This window comes from Euprymna scolopes, chromosome 7 (assembly GCF_053919585.1).
Source record: "Euprymna scolopes isolate OS-2025 chromosome 7, ASM5391958v1, whole genome shotgun sequence".
Taxonomy (NCBI): domain Eukaryota; kingdom Metazoa; phylum Mollusca; class Cephalopoda; order Sepiida; family Sepiolidae; genus Euprymna; species Euprymna scolopes.
The window spans coordinates 48,433,634-48,458,167 of NC_136488.1; positions in this window are offsets into that span (position 1 = coordinate 48,433,634).

Genomic DNA, 24,534 nt, shown 5'->3' on the forward strand with positions numbered 1-24,534 from the left:
GGTCTCTGAAAGAAATATATATTATACCGGTTGTGATAGGAGCAATAAAAAAACTTTAATAAATATTTTTAAACAATCTCTGGAAGACGAAGCTGTAACGGAATACAGTTAGCAACCATAAAGGGAACAACGTCCATTCTTAAAAGAATCCTCGGATATAAATCCTAATGAAATCAAGTGTTAACTCCAGAAGGGGAACCCTTGATATTTTGCAATTAACTGAAGTAAATAATGAAAAAAAAAAAAAAATAAATAAAAGATCGAACGTGTGGATAATAAATGCTATAATTCCTTTTTTTTTCGTTTTATCTTTACACGTTGTGTGTGTATACGTGCATCAACATATCTTTTCTTTTTTTCTTTCTCTTTTTCACATAGTGTGTGTGTGTGTGCGTGTGCGTGTGCGTGTGTGCGTGTGTGTGTAACTAATCAGGTTTCAATTATTCTGTTGGAATAGACCGATCATGGAACCAAACAAACGTCACTGTGACATAGCGCCATATAAACCCTTTATGACCTTACAAAACAACGGCATACTATACATGCGTGTTATGCATGTATGTATACATGCGTGTTATGCATGTATGTATAAATGTACGTGCTTTGTAGTCATTGAAAGAATGCTCCCTATTTTTTTTTTATTCCGTCCAAATGGATCAGAGGAGATTGAAAATTCCATTGTTATAACGATTGGCCTTATGCATTCATGGCCTGGAAGTTTCATCTGACTGATTCAGATATTGACGGTGTGAGACTATAAGAAAGCGACTCTTATCATGGACGTGTGTTAGAAGCAGAGATGCGTTATTGAATTCCTGGTGTAAGTGCAGTGAAATGGTGGTGATTATACAGAAAAATAAATTCCGGAGCACAAAAGTCGCTTGTTTTAATGACACGACTTCTGTCTTCGTAGCTATTCAACTTTTTTGATTTAAGATCTATTGAAGAGTAAATAGATTAGCGAGATATTTATAATGACTTGAAACATTGTTATTTAGAGACATTGGTAAAAATGATTATTAATTATAAAAACAAAATTAAATGCAAAAATATTCCATTCCTTTCAATTATGGTGAACTTTTGTTCGTTTTTCAACTTTGTGATGAGCGTTTTTCTTTGTCATCACTTTTTAGTATGAAGGGCCGTACATACATACGCCCTTTTTGTCCTCTCCCTTTAAGAGGGATAATTTCCAGCTACTCCCCTTGTTAAAAATAGTATTGCGATATATCTACTCGTCAACATTTTCAAGATGTGCACCCCCCCAAAAAAAGAAAAAACAAACAAACAAAAGAAAACAAAAAGACAAAAAGAAAAAATATGGAGAAAAATGTCTAGTAATGAAAACAGACTCTAAAAGAATGAAATCAGTGAAAAACAATTCGAGGAATGTGTACCGTATCCAGATTTTCCTTTTCGTGCTATAATTAACCCCCAACAAAAATGTTTATCTTTATTAATAATCATAAGAAGCGACATTGTCGTCGCCATTGTCCTAAAATAATTGGGTTCAGTTACAGCTTAGTGGCCTCGTTGGAAATCTCACCTTTTTGATTTGCGTGCATATTTGTTGACACGGTTATTGTCATATTTTTATTCGGGCTACGACTGAAGTGTAGCATCTGTTCTGGCAAGTTAATTTTCGTTCGCATCCAAACTGGATTGTCTCATATCAAAAATACGAACTTTTGCAGCAATCATGAATAAAATAAAGATTTATTTTTTTCGCGAATCAATGTCCTCCCTTCTAAGCGATTTGGTCACACTAACCAATCAACTTGCAGGGTGCATTGATTCTATTTGTCCCCTAAGGACCTTCTTTAACCTCTTTGGGAATCATGGTTGGCCAGCAGAAGAAACCCAGAAAGCAAAGGAAAAAGCTGTCCCTTCTCTCTCTGTCTCTGTCTGTCTGTCTGTCTGTCTCTCTCTCTTTCTCTCTCTCCCTCCGTCTATCCCCTGTCCCAATCCGTTGGACGCTCCACCATTGACGATCTTTGCCGAAGATAACTACCGGCCAACATTCGACAGCACAAAGAACTTTCAACTCTTCCTTTTCCTCACTCGGATATTGTCCAACTACTGCCGCTGCAACAAACCTTTTCGTTGTTGTTTTAAAAACAGTTTTTTTCTTTCTGTGCGACGTTTCGTTTACTATTAATATATAAAGGTACATCTCGCATCTCTAAACTTTTATCAAACACTTTTCTTGGAGAGAGAGAAATACCAGAACGAAATCAAACAAATTATATCGAATATATAATAATACACTTAATGTTTACACACAGCGGCCTAGCGAGTTTTATGTAAAAACGGAAATTGAATGAAATTGAAACAGAATATAAAATGCTGTGTAATTATTTAGAAAAATATATTCAAAAGAATTTTTATTATTTTATTAATAAAAACCTTATGAAATTATTATTCAAATTTTAAGTCGAATAACTGAATGCTATACAGTATAAAATCTTGCCAAATTTATTTGGCCCAACACTCTCTCTCTCTCCACATAATTTCATAAAGGTAAGAAAAAAAATGAGTTTGTGACGTATCGACGCAGTTTCCGTTTGGCGCCTATCCACATACTTTCAATTAACTGTGTATTCACGGTGAAATCGGAATCCACGAAGCGTCCTTCGTGCACCACAACAAATGAAAAAATTACACATTATTTTGTTTATTTCATTATTTAGTTTCGTTTCATTATTTCGTTTCAGTATCATTCAGCTTCTGTTTTATATAAAACTTAAAGTCAGGCGGACATTTCTGTTTCTAGACCGCTGTGTGTAAATATTACCAGATTATATTATACTATTTTTAGGAGTAAAGTCGAAGTTTCATAATAAAAATTACATAACACATATAAACTTTCTTAAAAACATATTGCAATTTACACCTTCTCTACATTGTGTGTCACCGTTGGATAGATCACAAAATATTCATTTTTTATTTTCATCTTAGCGACCGCAGAATTTGATGGGGCGGGGTGTGGGTTACATAAAATCGTTTCTTTCTAAAAAATTGAAGCATCTTCACATGCGTGAACCGCTTGCTTCACCTCTCGGATACGTTAAGTATATAAATTTGCAATGTCATTGTACGACTGTCCCTGAGGCGTAATGAGTTAGGGCGCTTAGTGACAAATGTTTGTTTTATGGCGGACGTTTCGTTTTTAACATATTTTTGCAAACGTTTATTTCGGTAAACTTTTGCATTTAAAAAGGGTTAAAATATAATTTTTTTTTATTTCGTACTTTGAATTATTTATTTAGCTAAAAACAAATATATGGATTGATTTTTTTTTTTTATCGGCGGTTGATTTAGCTGAGGTTTGATTTAAAGATCAGATTGCTATTAAATACATGAATATTACTTAGGTTTTTTTTTTTACATAGTCATCAACACTTATCAAGGCCCAGAGGCCACTCGAGGATAAGGGTTAAAGAGTGTACAGTAGACAATTGGACAATATAGTAATCGTTAGTAATGGAAATTCGGTAAATTTGTTAACTTAAGTGGAACGGTTTATCAAGAACTTGTTTACGTTGGACTTGAAGACGGCCATATTGTAGTCAGCTGGAAAGCAGGCAAACGGAAGACAATTCCACAAGCGCACAATTCTAAGAAATAAACTTTGTTCATGGAATCTACGTTTAGGTTTAGGCACAGATAAAGAGTGGGGGGAAGTTATTGATAGTGTTATCAGCTAGACGCGTGTTTCTCGTGAAAGTTTAGCGAGAGGAAACCCAAAATTGGAGCTCAGACAAACACTTGCCATGAAAGTAACGATAAAGCAATCATAAATATATATTTTTTAATCGTAAACGCGGAAAACTTTTGTCTCGCTCACATGCCCATATTCCAAATTCGTAGTAGTTGGCCTACATCAATGTTTTTTTTTTCAAACTGATATAAATTATTGCACAGTAAAAATAATTAAATTAAAACAAAAAAACATTTAGCAAGTGTAGTCAAACTTCATTTTCTTTTTTATATGGACCGGGCAACGCCGGGTAACCCTGCAAGTCTATTATATAAAAGGCAAATGTCTGTTAGTGCGTTTGTTTGTATGTTAAGGTAAAAGTAAAAAAAACCCTACAAAACAGACCACCATGAATATAGTATTGTCGGAACCATCGATCCGTCGGACGTGTAATATCGAAAATTCAGAAAAAATATTCATTGACGACCGCAGAATCTGGTGGGGGATTCACGCAAAATTGTCTCTTTCTAAACGATTTCAGCAATCTGCACACGCTTGAATTGCCGTAATTCTTCGTTTACGTTGATTACACGAATTTGCAGCGGCACTTTGTAACTGTCAGCGTGGCTAATTGGATTAAAAGGCTATTTGGGAACAGTTAGTTTTTGCGTTCGCGCCCGACTTACGTTTCATTTTTTTAAATTTTTATTTCCTTTAATATCATAAGCGACCAGTAAAATATTTTTGAAAACACAATAAGCGTTTATTTTTGTTAAAGAAAAACTTCTGCGGTTTACAGACCGTGCTGAAATATACGACCACAAAGTTAAAGCTTTTTGCATTTAGTAACAGGGCTAAAATATTTTTCCATTTAATTTGTAATTTAGATTTTTTGTTTTTTTTACTTTGTATTATTTACTTAGCTCCCCATGAGGGCAGTTTGCAAAAATTAAGAATACAACCAAATAACTAGAAGCAATTTTTTTTTTATTGGCGACTGATTTAACAAAGAGTTGATTTAAAATACCGATTACTATTAACTCACATTTTTTTTTCATTCAGTAAGGGTTAACTGGGTCAGTTTTTGTTGGGAGTCCGTTTTTTCCATACTAGACAAAATCCTTGTTGTTGCCTGCGAGCCAAAATAAGAATAATACATTATCATATATGTTAGGGAGTATAAGTTAGTCAATCCAGAGTGTTCAATATCTTGGGTAGAGCAGCTATGTTTAAAGAGGATGTCGTCCGAAAAATAACAATGTCACTGTGTTTTCTTATACAAGAAAACCTATGCAGCGTTATTGGAGGTTGTAAGAGTACAATATCATATCTGATAAGAGTGCTCAATATCTTTGTTAGAGCTAGCATGTTAAAAGGCTGCGTTATCCAGGAGGAGCAAAATTAATATACTTTATTCTACTATTAAAAAAAAAAGAAGCTTTCTATATCCTAAAATAGCAAGTGTAGTCAAATGCAGCATTTTTTTCTTTTTTTTATGGTCCGGACAACACCGGGTAGCCATGCTAGTTTGCATATAAAATACATTCGCACATATGCCCTATTTTCTTATTTCTCAACACGTATGTTTTCTTATTGGAATGCGGATGTTTGTACTTTTTATTTAGTACTCATTTCTTCGTCATCTCTTTGTGTGTCGTTTACGTATTACAGGTCTTCACTATTCTTTCCCTGGATTGTTCCACTTACTCTTGATTCTCATCTTATAATGCAAGGTGTGTTTATACAACAGTAGCGTAACGTTAACACTGATGTCTTTATTTTCATACTATATTTCTTGTTTATAATTGTTAAAGAGCAATTTTAACAATAAATCATATTTATATGCGATAAGAATCTATATAATATTTTGCCCGTTCCTACCTTAGTTAGTTCGTACGTCACGCACTGAAAAAAAGGCAAATACAATTTTGAAGACAAAACTGCTTCAAAAAGGCCCACATTCGTGAAATTTGACTTTAAAACGGGCAATCTGACAACTCCAAAAAAGAATATGAGAGTGACCCCCCTCCTTTGATGTAGCATCGTTTTCGAATATCATCTATATAATATTCTACTTGTGATTAATAATTCATTATTGTGTGATAAAGAGCGTCTTATTTGGTCGAACAACATAATACAAATTTAGTGACCCCCCTACTAAATTAACATGTCTGTATTTAATCGTTAATTCCTCCTCTTCGTTATCATCGTCCTTCTTCTTCTTCTTCTTCTTCTTCTTCTTCTTCTTCTTCTTCTTCTTCTTCTTCTTCTTCTCTATAAAATAAGATGTAATGCCCCCTATTTGATTAACCGGGATAGTTTCACAAACAAAAGCCGCACAAAAACTTATTAATATATAATACAGTGCACATATTGTTTCGTGTTCTGATAAAAAAAAACATTTGAATTTCCAATCAAGCAATATTTAATCCGGCTAACACACTTCATTTTGATTATTAATTACATCGAGATAATTAGAGGAGATACCTCTCTGCCAGATACAAGTCTCTAGTTGTTACTCGAATCATTGGGTTCAAATATTTGATAGGATACATATTTCTGATATCACCGCATTTAAACTTATGTCGAGTAGAAGCATAAAGTTAACACTGATGTCTTCATAAACATTAACGAAAATGTTGCGTAATGTAGATTTCACTTTCTTGGATTCATCAATTTTCCCAGGCAACGTTGCAAGATAGTTCCGATGGTAAAAACAAGCAAAATAACAATCAGACAAACAAAAAATATTTAAATAACAATAGTAAAAAAAAGGAAAAAGGATAAGGAAACCACTGGAAAAAAGAAAATTTAATTATAAAACATTTAAATGTTAAATATAATTTTGTTTAATTTAATATATTTTGATTGTGGTGATCTTTTATCAGGTTTTTAATCTTGTCTGGTGGGCTTTGTCCAGAAGTCATTGTTCAGCGAGCTTTTACCGCGTAACGATCGCAATAAGCCCTTTCCCTACGAGAGTGTCACTAACGCCCACAAAAAACAAAAAAAAAAAAACAAAAAAAAACAAACAAAAAACAAAAAACAAAAAAAAAGCAAACAAATAAAAAAACAAACAAAAAACCCCACAAAACAAACAAACAACAAATAAAAACAAACAAACAAAAAACAAAGAAGAGTATTTTACATCAGTTTATTTTCCTTCCTTTTCCCAGCGAGAAAACCTCCATCGACAGAGCAATCGACTTTTGCTGGGCAGAGTAAAAAAAAGTTTCCCAAGTGTTTTTTGCCGACCTTGATGGCCAACTCTAATTTTACCTTTCGTGCGAACAACTGTTATTTCCTTGCAACTTTCTTGGCCAAATTAGCTATCCTAATTGCTGGTCAGAGGTCACCGTCGTCGGGTCCGCCCTTTAAAAGAAAGACCTTATTTAAATATCCCACTTATTTTTCTATTTCTCCTCTCCGTTCTTACCAAAAGAAAAAAAAAACTTGTTGCATTCCAAAAAACATGTGAATACTTTCGGATCTTTATCGAAAGTTTTTATTTTTTAGTTGGGTGTTACTTCTGGGTTGCCAAAGACTCTTTGACATATACACACACGATCGGATTCTCCTCGAGAACATTGGGGTCTACTAGAGATATTTTGGGACACATTAAGGACGGGATATTTCTCTAATAAGCTATGGAGCATGCGAGAGGACTCAATAATAAAATGACCACTAGAAAACTTGGTACTTATTTAGTTTACAACCGAATATTCAGCATCTTTCGGCAGGTTATGTAAGCAGCCAGATAAAGTGATTAGCCAATCAGCTGTTAGAAGACGACAATTTTCAATGAAAGTAGCAATTCATTAATCAGAAAATGCAGCACGCCATGTCAACGCAAAATCTTCTCTTTCCCCATGTTAAGAATAGTTTTCTAAACTAAAAGGCCATTCTTTACATGGGAAATTGGGATACGCCGAGTTTTTAATTAATCAGTTGCCAGTCTTTGCTTAGGCCTTTTCCAGATGCTTACATAATCCACCGAAAGATGCCGACGCGAAGTTGCCAGAGATTGGGTCGTAAATTGGATTAGTACCAAACGCTAATTATGCTTTTAGTTAACTTTATTATTCTATTATTCAATTTTCTTATCATTATTTTCAAACTCCAGATAGGGGTATCATACCAGATGTCAAACATTCACCCGCTATCTTATATATTCTAACCAAGGGACCTTTTAAAGATTCTGACGTCCTGTTAAGTACACTTGTTTGCACTTGGTTCACCGCATATATTTGCCAGGTAGTTTTAAAAATTCTTTTTCATGTGTCCAATTGTCCTATACTTACTGGAATGATAGAGATCCTCCCAAGATTCCAGTTTCTTTTCATATCGTACATAAGCCCTTGGTATTTTGTTATGTTTTTCCTCTCAGTTCACTTTTACCCAACATTATTGGGATATTAACTTCTACTAAGGTTGCTTCTTTTCTTTTCTTATCCCATATCACTATGTCAGGTTTAATAGCTCCGTTTTCAGGGTACGTAGCCGTAGGAATTGTATGGTCACACAGGATGGTGTATGATTTATTTCCGACAGTTCTTTCCATTTTACGTTCCCAGGATTTGCTGTTGCATTCGATATTTAACTTTTTACAGATCGTCCAGTGGAGATATCTATTGTCGCATTGTATAGTAGCCCCCCCCCCCAGCAGAACCTTACAGCTAGATGTCAAGTGGTTCACATTCTCTACTTTTGTGTGGTAGAACCTGCATTTCTTGTCATTGCTGAAACCACTCATCTTTTTAAAGACATTTGTCATTAATACTTAATCTTGGGCAGCCATTATAATCCTCTCATGATCACTGTGGAATGATCCTCTTTTTAGCCAGTCTATAGAGTCTTCTTTATCTATATAGTCCTGAGTGAATTCACCCAGAAAATGGTACGCTGTTGGTTAGCCCATTTTCCCAGTATTTTGCAGTGGAAGATCTTAGTGTATTTTTGGCGACTCTTTTAGGATGTTTCCCTAGCAGGCTTGTTTTCTGACAATGTTTGGTCAGTTTCGTGATGGAGGTTGTTTTACTGAATCTTGTTTCGTGATGTGGATGCACGACTTTGAGGTTTGGATTTTGGGAGCTCATCAGACATAGCCCGGTGCTCATGATAGTGGCACGATGTTAAGGGCCAATCTCTGAGAGACCTATATGTCCTGCTCATCTGGGAAGATACAGCCTTAGCAGGCATTGATTTCTGTACGTTATTCTGTACAGTGTTAACATTTCCTCGTTTTAGAGTCTAGTTTGTTTATATCTTTTTTGTGACCACTCGGCAATGCCCAAGCTGCATATTATCACAGGCAAGGGCTAATTTGTTAATTGCAGGCATTTTGTTCAGAATGTATATATTCACTGCCAATTTTTTCTCTCATCTTGACATGCTGAATTGAATCGTTCTCTTTTATGGTAAGGTATTTGTATTTTCTTGCTCTTTTTTATCCTTGATATCAGTATTTTCATCAAGCTATATGTGTTCCGTTTGGATTTTCTTTCCCACCTCTGATGGAACACTTGGCAGATTTGTCCAAACAAAACTTTATTCCCATATCTCACCAAACTTCGTTCCAATATCTCACTAAATTTACTTACAATGTCTCTCAAAACTTCATTCCAATATTTCACCAAACTTTGTTCCAACATCTATCAAAACTTCATTCTAATATATCACCGAACTTCATTTTAATATCTTTCAAAACTTAACGGGTTTGAACTTACTTAACGGGTTTGAACTTACTTAACGGGTTTGAACTTGCATACCTGAGACTTATAACCCAACGTCGTTAATCCCTTGGTTAGCAGTTCAACTGTGTAATTGAAACGTGTAAACATGGTTTTAATTCAAACTCGCACCACTACATCTGAAGTATTTAAAGAAGAGGAGAGAACTATAACTTTACTGCCAAAGCAATATAATTATTTTGATCCAATCAAAGTGATTTCCCTTTAGTAATGGATGCTTATTCAATCAAAATACTTTTCTGTATATAGAGATAATATCGTTGCAAATATCGCAAATAAAACCAACCAAATAGATGACATCTATAAAAGCAATACATTTCATCGATTAGCAGAGATTGGCCCAATGCTACAGCATTGAGTTCCAATCTCTAGGATTCGGTTTCGAATTCCGCTAGGTTCAGTCACGCTGATGAATTGTAAAACGATGAAATATGTATCATTTGATATATATATATATATATATATATATATATATATATATATATATATATATATATATATATATTTGAGTTGAGATGATTAATCAGAATCGGAATCAGGAACTGTAAAATTCAGAACTTTTGCGGGTATCGGATTCAGTATGACTTAACAAAAGACGAACGTTGTTTTTGAAAATGTATGATTTTTTAAACGAACTTTTTAATGAACAGTTTCTATAAGAAAAGAAATGAATGAAATGAAAATGTATGACTTAAAACGAAAACGACTCTGTTTTTACAAAAGTAAACTTTCATAATAAATTAAAATAATCATTAAAATTTATGAGTAAAAAAATAACTTTTTTATTAAATTTTTTTTGTTTTTATAAGGTACTTATCAAGGCCCGAAGGTTACTCGAGCATAATGTTTTTATGAGTATAATGTGATAGTAATAATAAAGACTTATGAATATAGTAGTGTAGTAATAATAAAGACTTTCTTAATGAATAAAAATAATCATCAAAAGTTATAGTTTTCAACAGAAATTTGTCTCCTTTTGTTCTGAGATGTGTCCTTCAAAAATGAAGACAAAATATGATCCCTTAAACCTAAAATTCACAAGTGGCCGACTTTAAATTTTTTCTTTTGAATGAAAATAGCTTAACATTTTGAATATGCAGGAATTTTATTGTAGTTTTTTATTTTATTTCGGACTATTAGTCTCATCTTATCTTTTTATTGGTGCACAACGTTTCGGCCAACTTCCTCTGGCCTTCGTCAGGTGGTAAAAAACTAACATACACTGCTCATCTTAAAAAAAAAAAAAAAAAAAAAATTCCAATAAGGAATAATATATATATAATTTTATTGTAAATTGAAATAACTGATTTTATTGTTATTGTAAACTTTTAAGGAATATAACGTCTCGATAAATCGAAAGTAAAAGTAAGTAAAAAAAAAATTGATTATTTATTCGATTAATCTAATCATAAAACTATTTAAATTTCTAAAATGAGCATAAAAAGTTTTTATAATCTCCCAGGAAATAATCACTGATTGTATTACCGAAACTGATGTTATACAGAGAAATTTATTTTTGTATAGTTTCTTTTTAAAAGATACAAGTTTTATTCATCCAAATTTCGTTAATAAAATATCTCTCAAATATGTCTAGAAATATTGAACATTCACGGCTGAAATTTAGTCGACACATCATGTACAGACTGAAGTTGATTTCTACCAAATATGACAGAAAGTATTCAGAATTTTATTAACGATTCCATGGGCGCTATTTTGAGCAGGAGAGTGTTCGTATTTAATAATTTTTATAAAATGCTTAAAAAAATAATACCAGCCACCCGTTAAATCGTTACTAAAATTCACAATTCTTTTTCTGCAAGTCAACCATATCTGATGCAAATAAACCTATATCCATGCATGACTTGTCCATCAAATTTCAGCCATGAATTCCCAACATTTTTTGTTGGTTCGCCGACAAAAGGAGGGTGGACCTGTAAATTCACCCTTGTCCGTTCGTCCGTTGGTCTGTCCGCACTTTTCTCAATAACTACGCCTTGGAATTTTTTTTAAATTTTGCACAAACATTAAACATGATATGAGTAAAAAAGTAACAGAACCGATTTTCCGAGAAAACTCCGGTTGCACCCTAGGAGTACCTTTCGTGTTAAAATGGCTAAAATTGACACTTTTGTGCTTATTAAAAAAATTGATGCCTTGGATTTTTATAGAACTTTCTGAAAAGTTGTAACTGATTTCTATATAATTTTGTTTCTCTATACTTCGCGATAACTCTTGGGTCTGTCCCAGGGGTTCTTTTAGGGCTAATAAAAACACTCCATTTTTGGGACTATTTTACCATATTTGTCCAAAATTTTCTGTGTATGTCTAGAAAGCAATTTTGCATGGTACTGAACTCAAATTTAAATATGTTAAGGCCTTGGAGACTTTTGGGGCTAAATGGAGGGAGGCAAATGATGGACTTTGGTCATTTCTTTTTTTTGCATGGTGCAGACCTCCAATTTACATATGTTAAGGCCTAAAACTGCACCGTTTGTTCATTTTCACCAGGATTTGACGTTCCCTCGGGGTTATTGGGGCTAAATGGGGGGGGGGAGAAGCGGCAAATGCTGAACTTAGTAATTTTTTATGCCTCGTTCACTATGCACTCACTCACGGGGGACCATGAATGCTTCACTTGTTTCAATGCTATGTTCCGAATGTGAAGCACTGCATTTCAAGCACGCCTGCAACAACAGATTTGGACTGTGTTGGCCATCTTCAGTTCAGAAATGTTTTGGCAGTTGTTTTGATAGACATTAAATTTAAGCTGGCAGCACAAATAAAAGGTTATGGTCTAATCAGGGTGAAACTAATTTATTAACACTTGCATCTATTAATTTACTTAAAAATCTATGAGACAAATAACAGATTGAAAAAACAAACTATATGTTTAATAATGAAGTGGTTGTCTCGTATGTACAATCGTAGTCACATTTTTGACATGCTTTTTAAAATTTTTTTGCAAATGATTTAAAGTTTATTTAAATGTAGATCATTATTTATTTATGCTTTCTGATTCACTTTATGTGATAAAACACAAAGTATGTTTGACTGAAAAATAAACAATTATATTATTCGTTTTGAGGACATTGCTAAGACTGCTGCAAAGAATGCGATCTGCCTTTACCGTGATAACAAAATTACTCACATCTGAGAGTATTGCATATGTCTACAAAGTTACCATTTACCCATGCATGTTGCTACATCTTGGCATTTACTATTAGAGTCTCTCTTAAAAATTCTCCAATTTAATAGGTCCCGCACTATCAACGAAGCTTCAACCCCTGTCCCATCACGACAGTATTGCATGCTTGTGCATGTTTTAAAAGTACTTTAATGAAATGTAGTCTTATAAATTCATTTCACTTGTATCCCCACGACGTACATACTCCCGACTAATCCAACAAGCAGCAGAATCTCACCCTTTCACTATTGAGGTCCTTAGTTGCCGAAAAGCCTTGAAAATTTCTCATTGTTTCTTGGATCCCTGACTGCACTAACATGTAGAAGTTTAAATATAACGCGAGCAGACATCTCGCTGCTCAATTCCCCACATAGTCCCCCGTAAACATGATTTCGATTAGTAACGCCTCACGCCCAATTGGTAATACGCGTTGTTTTGGGTGAAAGCGATTAAAAAAATAAAAATTTATAAATCCTGTAGACAATATTAACATCATTTGTAATAAAGAAACCATCAACAACAAACAACAAATATCGATTTTCCCAAGATGCGTCCATTAGTGATGGAAATTCTATTTCAAACGGAAACGTATCAGATTGATGGAAATTCAATTTCAAACCTAAGCATGACAGACAAACGAACTGGTCGAGCCCTTTATGCTTGGATGCATTTAAAAATCGATCGTAAAGAACAGTAGAAAGTGGATATAGGGTTTACTTTTTGCAGCCTCCTAATTCTTGCTTTCCTTATTTTGTCCCTTAGTCCTCCTATTCCATGAGTCATGTCTCTGACAAAGGAGGGAGAATTACTGTTTTCTGGGTCGTCATCTATCCATTGGCTAGGTTTTAACCTTGAAGTAGTAGTTATTCTTTTTTTAGCCCTTTACATCAAGTGGCTTTATGACTTGCCTGGAGTAATTTCTATAAAACAAAACAAAGCACAATTCAAATGCTTTTTACAGATTAGTAACAAACTGAACATATATATATATACTAGCAAAAGTACCCGTCGTTGATTGGGTTCAAAAACAGCCTACAGAAAATGGACTCTCATTTATGAAAGTATGATAGGTTATGAAAAAGAAAGCCTGTAAAGAGATAGTTTCGAATTTGGGGGTATCAAAACCAAAGCAAAATGTGATGAAAGTAAAAATAAAATAGATAAACCCCATAATTTATTATACCATACCTGTTCACACTGAAACACTTATCACAATATTCTGTGGATCTATATTAAAAAACCTTGTTAAACTTTGTGACATATTTCCATTCTATGGAGGTCAGGCGCGAACGAACATCCCATAATTTTATTATACCATATTTCTTCAAACTGAAAAATAATTATCAAAGTATACTTACGCAGATAGATATGAAAAGTCTTTATTAAAGTTTGTGCCTATTTCCATTCTATGGAAGTCAGGTGCGAACGCAGACCCCACAATTTTATTATACCATCCCTATTTAAGTTGAAACATACTTATCAAAGTATTATTATGTACATCTATATCAAAAACACTTGTAAACGTTTTTTTTTTTAATTTTTAAATTTTTTATTTCCACACTTTGTGGATCAGGCGCGAACGCAGACTCCACAATTTTAATGAACCACTGTTCTGCCAGATCAAACATACCCATTCCTGTGTCTCGATACATCTTCTATCATTATATGCAATCAGTTTTTTAAAATAGTCAACCCTATAGGAGCCTATTCATGACCAGACACACACACATACACACACAGACATTCAGCTTTATATTATAGAAGATATATATATATATATATATATATATATATATATATATATATATATATATATATATATATATGAAGTTGGACAATTCATTGCACTAACAATGAGAGTAAAGCGCAAAAATAATATTCAAAATAGAAAAAAATATTTACATTCTCTTTAGAAGGTTTGTGTGGGTTTAAAGAAAGTGTTTCTGTTGAATGAACTAGACTTGAACCGTGCACACTAAGGTTTCACATATGTGTCGTTAGCCACTTAACCACCGTCACCTCCTTTTTTTTTAATATATTGGTCATGAGTATACGATTGTTTTCGTCAGGCTAACTAATTTGCATTACAAAAAACACACTTCATTAATATAGAAAATGTTTAATTAAACTTGAAAGTCTCATAGAATGCTATTTCAAAATTAATTGTGACAGACCCACAAAATTTTATTTCTAAATTAAATGTGACAGACCCATAAAATGATATTTAACAATTAATTGCGACAGATCGAGAAAATGCTATTTCAAACAGACAGAAGTACTTAGAAGCTAGAAGTAACGTTAAGAAACAAATAGCGACAGCTAAGAGGGAATTTACGGAAACCACTAAAAAACGCATCGAAGCACAAAAACTAGGAACTCGTGACTTCTGGAAAATCTACAACAGTGTAGTAAACAATGGGCAGTCAACAATTCCCCCACTAACCAACAATCACGAGGTTGTTTGCTCAGCAACCGAAAAGGCTAACATGCTTTCCAGTCGGTTTGCCTCAAACTCCACACTGGACCCTTCTAACCACCCCCTACCTCAATTTCCTATGCGGACAGACGTCACGCTAGACGATCTGAAAATCACCCCTGCTCAGGTGCATGCTATCATAAAAAACCTTGACACTTCAAAAGCATATGGACCCGATCTCATCCCAGCTGTGCTATTAAAAAAGTGCTCAGCCGAAGTAGCTCCAGTTCTCTCCAAACTCTTCAACAAATGCCTTAATGAAGCTTGCTTTCCGGGCTGTTGGAAAACTGCTTCTGTGGTACCAGTATTCAAGAATTCTGGCGAAAGAACTGACCCATTAAATTATCGCCCTATTAGTCTCCTCCCACTTTTTGCCAAAATATTTGAGACCTTAATTAACCATGCTCTAGTCCAGCACCTTACAGATGCTAAACTTCTTACCGATCAACAGTATGGATTTAGACAAGCCCGTTCCACAGCAGACATCCTCACTGTAATCTCTGAACGCATATAACATTCACTGGACAAAGCGGGAGAGGGCAGAGCGGTAGCTCTAGATATATCTAAGGCTTTTGACAGGGTATGGTATGAGGGTCTCCTCAGGAAGATTAGATCATACGGTATCACTGGTAGAATACTTAACATAATTAAATCCTTTTTAGATAAGAGAAAAATCCAGGTTGTCCTCGACGGTCGGACATCTAAACAATATGATATAAATGCGGGAGTGCCCCAGGGATCTATCCTTGGACCTCTACTGTTCCTGATATTCATAAATGACCTCCCCGACAAAATTGCCTCTGAGATGGGTATATATGCTGATAACACCACGCTCTATAGCAGGCACGACAGGAAAACAAATGCACATATATCTAAAGTAATGGCAGAAACACTAGAGGATGTCCTCCAATCAGTAGTGGAATGGGGACAAAAATGGATGTTCACGTTCAATGCCACCAAGACAAAACTGGTTTCCTTCAATAATTACAAGAAACCTTCTCTACCACCTATAGCAATGGCCAACGACTCTTTATCTGAGAGTACGTCTTTCAAGCTCCTTGGCCTAACGTTCACAGGAAACATGAGTTGGAACAATTACATCGAGGGCATTGCCAGGGCCGCTGCAAGGAAGGTGGGCTCTCTCTACCGTGCTAGAAAACTACTAACACCCGAAAGTATCCTGTACCTCTATAAGGCCACCATTTGCCCATGTATGGAGTATTGCTGTAATATTTGGGCTGGTGCATCGGCTACTAGTCTCTCGCTCCTTGACAGGGTTCAAAAGAGAGTCGCAAATCTGATAGGCCCTAAACTGGTATCTAAGCTTCAGCCTCTGTCCCATCGACGAAACGTTGCATTCCTCTGCCTGTTCTACAAGTATTTTAATGGTGAATGCCCTGATGAACTGCAAGCACTTGTGCCCCCACGACGTGAACACCCTCGACAGACCCGACAAGCTGCAAAATCCCACCCCACACTGTAGAGATCCCTAGATGTAAAAGATCTTTCTACTCCGGTAGTTTCTTCCCCAGAACCGCTAGACTTTGGAATTCCATTCCAGGTCACTGCTTCCCCAACTGTACTGACATGCAGAAGTTCAAGTGCAACGTGAACCGACATCTTGCTGCCCAAATCCCTACATAGTGCCCCAGTAGCTGTCTCCCCTGATAGTAGCCCCCTACACCAAAGTGGCAATGTGCCTTGTTTGGGGTGAAAATGTAAAAAAAAAAAAAAAAAAAATTTTAAACTAATAGTGAAAATCCCGTTAAATGATTTTTTAAAATTAATTGTGACAGATCAATAAAATTCTATTGCAAAATTAATTGTGACAGATCGACAAAATGCTATTTCAAAATTAATTGTGACAGACTCATGAAATGTTATTTCAAAATTAATTGTTAAAAACCCACAACATGCTATTTCAAAATTTATTGTGACGGATCGACAAAAAGCTATTTTAAATTAATTGAGACAGATTCACAAAATTCTATTTTAAGCTAAATGTGACAAACCCATGAATTGCTACTTCAAAATTAATTGTGACAGACTCATTTAATGCTATTGCGAATTAATTGTAACATACCAGTAAAATACTCTCTCCAAATTATTGCGGCAGACCCACAAAATGCTATCGCATAATTAATTGTGACAAACCGACAAATGCTATTTTAAATTTAATTGTGACAGACGCAAAAAATGCTATTTTAAAATTAAGTGTGATAGACCCATTAAATGCTATTTTTAACTTAATTTTGGCAGATCCATGAAATGCTATTTCAAAATTAATTGACATATCGACAAAATACTATCTAAAAATAAATTGTAACAAATCCCCAAAAAGCTATTTCAAAATAAATTGTGACAGCTCCGCAAAATGATATTTCAAAATTAATTGTGACAGACCCACGAAATGCTATTTCAAAATTAATTATGACAAAACGAGAAAATGCTATTTCAAAATTAATTATGACAGACCACAAAGTGCTATTTAAAAATGAATCGTGGCAGATCCCCACAATGCTATTTAAATAGAATTGTGATAGACCAATGAAATGCTATTGCCAAATTAATTGTGACAAACCGATATAATGCTATTTCAATTTTTATTGTAACGGATAAAAAAAAATGCCAATTTTTAATTAAATGTGACGGACACACAAAATTCTATTTCCAAATTAATTTTGAGAAAGCCCTTAAATGCTATTTAAAAAATAAAGTGATAGACCCACAAATGCTATTTCAGAATTAATTGTGAGTGTAATACAAAAGTGCTATAAAAAAATGAATTGACAAACCTGCAAAATTCTATTGAAAAATTAATTGACGTAACCACAAAATTTTTGACAGATCGATAATATGCTAATATAAAAATTTATTGTAACAGACCCACAAAATGCCATTTCAAAATTAATTCTGACTGTAATACAAAATGCTATTTCAAAACTAACTTTAAGGGACTCATAAAATTCTATTTCGGAATTAATTGTGACAGACCCACCAAATGCTATTTCCAAATTTATTGACAGACTCACAAAATGCTGTCTCAAAATTAATTGTAACAGATCGACATTATGCTATTATAAAAATTAACTATGACAGATACATACTATGCTATTTTAAAATTAATTGTGGCGCAGCCATAAAATGCTATTTCCAAATTAATTGTGACAGATAGATAATATACTATTGCAAGAATTAATTGTGACAGACCAATACTATACTATTTCAAAATTAATTGGGACAAACCAACAAAGTTTTATAGCAAAATAATTTGTGACAGATCGACAAAATGCTACCTTAAAATTTATTTGAAAGCCCATAAAATGCTATTTTAAAATTAATTGTGACAGACCAAAAAATGCTTTCAACATTAATTGTGAATGACTTACATAATGCTACTTCCAAATTATTGTGACAGATCCACAAAATGCCGTTTCAAAATTAATTCTGACAGACACATAAAATACTATTTATAAATAAACTCTGACAGTAATACAAAATGCTATTTCAAAATTAACTGTGACAGACCAATCAAATGCTATTTCAAAATTAACTGACAGAGCCACAAAATGTTATTTCAAAATAAACTGTGACACACCTGTTAAATGCTATTTCAAAATTAATTGTGCCAAATCGACAAAATGCTATTTCAAATTTAATTTTGACAGACCCATGAAATGCTATTTCAAAATTAATTGTGACAGACCGACATAATGCTATTCCAAAATTAATTGTGACAGATCGACAAAATGCTATTTCAAATATAATTTCGATCGACCCATTAAATGCTATTACAAAATTAATTGTGACAGGCCGACATAATGCTATTTAAAAAATAAATTGTGGCAGATCGATAAAATACCATTTAAAAATTATTTTAAAAGACTCAAAAATGCGATTTTAAATTTAATTGTGACACGCCAACAAATTGCGCATCCGAAACTTAATTGTGACTGATTACATAATGCTATTTCCAAATTATTGTGATAGATCCACAAAATGTAATTTCAAATTTTATTTTGACAGACCCATAACACTATTTCAAAGTTAACTCTGACGGTAATGCAAAATGCTATTTCAAAATTAACTCTGACGGTAATACAAAATGCTATTTCCAAATTATCTCTGACGGTAATACAAAATGCTATTTCAAAATTAACTATGACAAACCCATTAAATGGTATTTTAAATTTGATTGTGACAGACCAACATAATGATATTTGAAAACAGATCGACAAAATTCTATTGTAAAATTAATTTAAAAGACCCACAAAATGCTATTTTAAAATTAATTTTGAAAAACCTATAAAATGCTTTTTCAAAATGAATTGTGACAAATCGACAAAATTATACATTAATATTAATTTAAAAGACCCACAATATTCTATTTTAAAATTAATCATGACAGACCAACCATATACGCCTTCGAAAATTAATTGTGACTGATTACATAATGCTATTTTCAAATTATTGTGACATATCTACAAAATGTCATTTCAAAATTAATTCTAACGGACCCATAAAATGCTATTTAAAAATTATCTCTGAGAGTAATACAAAATGCTTTTTAAAAATTAACTGTGACAGACAAATCACATTCTAATTCCAAATTAATTGACAGACCCCAAAAATGTTACTTCCAACTTAACTGTGTCAGATCGACAAAACGCTATTGCAAAATTAATTTTGAGAGATCGAGAAAATGCTATTTTGAAATTAATTTAAAAGACCCACAAAATGCTATTTCAAATTTAATTGTGACAGACTGACATAATGCTATTTCAAAATTAATTGTGACAGACCGACATAATGCCATTTCAAAATTATTGTTACAGATCGACAAAATGCTATTTTAAAATTAATTCTGACAGACCCACAAAATTCTATTTCAAAATTAACTGTGACAGTCCCATAACATCCTATTGCAAAATTAATTCTGACAGGTCAATACAATGCTATTTTTAAATTAATTATGACAAACCCAAAAAATGTTATTTCCAAATTAATTGAGACAGACCCATACTATGTTATTTCAAAATTAATTGTGACGGATCCACAAAATGCTATTTTAATATTAAATGTGACAGACTGACAAAACGCTAAGCGTGATAAACTGAGGAAAATACTATTTCAAAAGTAATTTTGTCAGACTAACAAAATTCCATATCAAAATTAAGCGGGAGAGTCCGACAGATATATAAACAAATGCGCAATTAAATCTAAAATAAGATGCATCCGTTTAATATGACAAAAAAATGTAGTTTTAAACTAAAGCGTGACAGAACATCAGAAAGATTATTTTACAACTGAGCGTGACTGACAATCGAAAAGACCAGATCCAACTGAAGATTGATAAATTGATGAAATTATTATATAATTACGATGACGCGTCAACAAATATTAAGAAAGCACCTGATAATAATTTTGAGTGGACATCAAAGCATTTTCACTTCTTCAGATGATGGAAAAGAAATATACGGATTTCTGTTTACCGTTATCCATGAGGCTGCCATCTCTTCTTATCGCTGTCAAAGAGGTTGCATTTGTATATTATTGGTTTTCCCCTTCTAAGTTGCTTCAAACTAATGTTTTTCGTTCAAATTTTTCGAGTTAAAAAAAGAGTTATTACGCTTTTCATTTAGGAATTCCATCGAAAGCAACCTTTATTCGTCCTGAAACAAATAAATGAATGAATAAATAAATAAAACACGCAAACAAACATAAAATAATACAAATTATGATCAAATTAGTACGTTTTTATTTGCTTTTAAAATATTTTATTAAAATGTTCTGTTTTTTTTTCTGTTTCAATTAATTCAGTTTTCCATCAATTGGGTTGAAGTATTTTTCCTTTTAGATCCCCTTTCTCCATTTTTTTTTCTCTCGCTGTTTTTTTCTTTGTATTTAAAAAATCCCATTATTTGTTGACTATTTTTCGTAATGTTTTTTTTTCCTTTATTATATGGTCACTGCTCATCAAGGCTAAGAACCACTCGAGGATAAGAGTTAACGAGTTGAAATGATTGTCAGCTGAAATATGAATAACATGTGGCTAAGTGGTTAACGACACGGACTAAAAACCTTGGTGTGCCAAGTCCGAATTCAGTTCGTTCCACAAAAACAATTTCGCCAAACCTACTTTTAATTCTCGGTCTAAATGCCTGGAGAGTAGGCAAATAAAATCATAGTATAGAATCAGTGTATGAACAACGTTTGATAGGTGTTTATGACAAGAATTTGAAGATGTTATGCTCATTTCTTCATTTCCAGTTTTATGATTTCATTTTCGTTATTCATGTCTGTCACAAAACGCCATATTTGACAAATACACAATATGGCTTCCCTTGTTGTTTTAGAATCCTTTGAGATAAGATTTCATAATTTGTGTATTCATTCGTTTGCGGATTGTTGCGCAGTGAATAAAAGCATGGAGTCTCTAGTCTTCCAGTTGAGCATTGTCTGAAGATAGCGATTTCAATCCTACCCAAGCAGACCAGAGGATTGGTTGGTCAAAAAGTGGTGAGACAACAATTATGGAAGACAATAATTACTGGAGATACAGTTACAAGACTCAACATTCCTATCCCATCGCAGTTAATCACCTGAAGAAGGCCAGAGAATGAGTTGGCCGAAACGTGGTGAAACAACAACAACTATGAAGATGAGGATAACAAGCTGCAGGAAAAGTGAATACATGGCTTCCCATTGTCTTATTTTTTATCATTTTTTTTAAAGCGAATTGTTTAAAATGACATATTAAACAAAAAATGTATTTTCTTCTTGATTAGTCAGTAAATCCATTCAAACTTTAAGATGTAAATATTTGTTATTTTTTTATCCTTTCTTTCGAAGTCGATTATTATTAATGAAGTCCATTCATACAAAATTTTGTTACTTGTATTTGAGGGAAAATAACCCTAATGATAGGATAAACGACACTACGACACGTTGGGTGTCTACTCTACATGAAAATGGCCCACCTTTTTGTAATTGTTGTCAAAATTCTTATTGGTCACCTATTGTCTATCTAATAACAACAAATGACCCCTAATCATTCCCGCAGCCCCGCATGCCTCCAGCCCCCCTTTCATTTACTAACCTTTTATTTTATTTTCTCTAATTTCCCCTGGACCCATTCTTATCTCTCTCTCCTTTCCCCCCTCTCTCTCTCTTTTCAATGTTATTAGTTTTCCAGTCTCATTTTTATTTGTCTCTTTACTTTCTCTATCTTGTCTTTCTCTTCTCGAGTTGGCCTCTTCCAGCATTATTGCCTTCTTTTAACTTTCCACCTCACTGACAGGTACGTTGCATACCCCCCCCTTCCTGGTCCCCCTCCTCCTTTCATTTCCGATCAACGAAAGCTTCTTTCTTCGTCACCACAAACTACGTCCTGTGATGTCGTTGCCGTGCGCGGACGCTCGTGTACTCTGTCTGTTTAACCATCGCCAAACAAAGAATTTCTACGGAGTGAAGAAGCCGTATACACCGACGACGCAACTTGTACAATGCTTGGTCGTTTCCTCTCGGTTAATTACCGTGGATCGTAAAGACATTATTACAATCGACCAATTAACAAAGCCTTTTAATCAGACCAGGGATCGCTGAGCTGGAACACCGCAAAGCTGAGATCTACCGTTCAAATGTAATGTTTGAATTCGTTTGTGTCAGTCCGGTTGACTTATTGATATATGGACACAGCGCTTAAAATTAATAACGTGAGTAGACAAATATTTCAAGTTTTCTTGTCTGTAATAGAATATTCAATATTTGAATGGTAATTCTCAAAGCATTTTATGCATACTTGGATTGCTCCTACCCGAAATAAAAGTATACAGTCAGGGGAGCAGGAAACAGGGAGGGAATTATAAAGTGTTGCTATTCGAGGGAAGAAACTATTAGAGTAGAGGGGTTTTCGACATCTAAGAATCTCAACAGTGAAGGGTGTGATTTTGCTGTTTGCCGGGTTTCAGTGCCATTAAGCATTCTTCAAAGTTTCATGCGTGGGATGATGAATGTCCGGCGTGAAGGTGATGCACGCAGATCGGAAGTTAAAGTTGATTAGTTTTGATCATGAAAACCATACTTTAGACTCCACCAGGCACCCAAAAGTAAAATAAAAGCCATTGACCTTTGATACTCTATATTTTCTGACTCGCCAGGGAAATATATCTCCAGCGTTTTATTTCTTATAGTAGGAAGGCGTCGTGTTTATTATTTAAAATCATCACGAATAAATAGGATTTATGAATTAATAATTTATTTATTCTTTCTTCTAATAATAATAATGTAAAATGTTTTTGACTTGTGATGAGGATATGAGACGAATGGATTCGCCAATCATTTTTATAACCAACGGCTGTGCTAAACAACAACAAATAATAATAATAATAATAATAATAATAATAATAATAATAATAATAATAATAATAATATATAAAATATCTAATGAAAAAATAAATAATAATCAATAAATAAATGAATATAAACAAAATTGTGTGTGTGTGTGTGTGTGTAAGCATCAGTTACGGTTGATGCAATGCCAAATAGCTGTGTAGGATCAGGAGGATGGAAAGACCGAGGAGGCAGAGCAGTAATCAGGCCTCCACCAGAAGAGTACAAGGAAGACTAGGGAGGCTTATTGCCACTTAAATCTCAGTGAAGATCAATGGCAGCTGACAACGGCTATTGCGATAACGCAAAGTCATTTATTAAGTGGAGCGTACTAAAATTCTGGGAAGACTTGTTGTCACTCAGACTCTAGGGAACATAGCTAGTTACTATCAGTGAATAATCTCTAATGATGACACGCGTGAGAACTAGTGAGTAAATAAATAAATAAATAAATAATAATAATAATAATAATAATGAAAATAAAAATAAAAACAACAACAATAACACAAACAACAACAGCAACAACAACAACAACAACAACAATAATAATAATAATAATAATAATAATAATAATAATAATAGTAAATATACACACACACATAATTATTTCCCATCTTAAAGAACCTATAATATAAACATACACATTTAATTCTGCTTCTATTTTTTAAAAGTAAATTAAAACTTTCACGATTAAATATAATGATTTAACAACTGGTGAATTTATTTATTTTTTTTAACATTTTTCAAACAATAAAATAAACATCGTTCCAGCGTTTGTTTATAACTGAATTTGAAATATATTAAAAATTTACAATTTAACAAACAATATGTTTTTATCAAGTTTTCAAATAATAAATTTACTTCTCATAGTAATGCCGCACCAAAAAGAGTATATTGTCGAAGAAATTGTTTTTTTTATACGACTGACCATAAAAATTCCTGTGTCTCTCGAAATTAAATAAACTTAATAATAATAAGCTGAAACACTATGTTTTAATTAATTTTTCATGCTATTTGTTAGATTAGGTACATT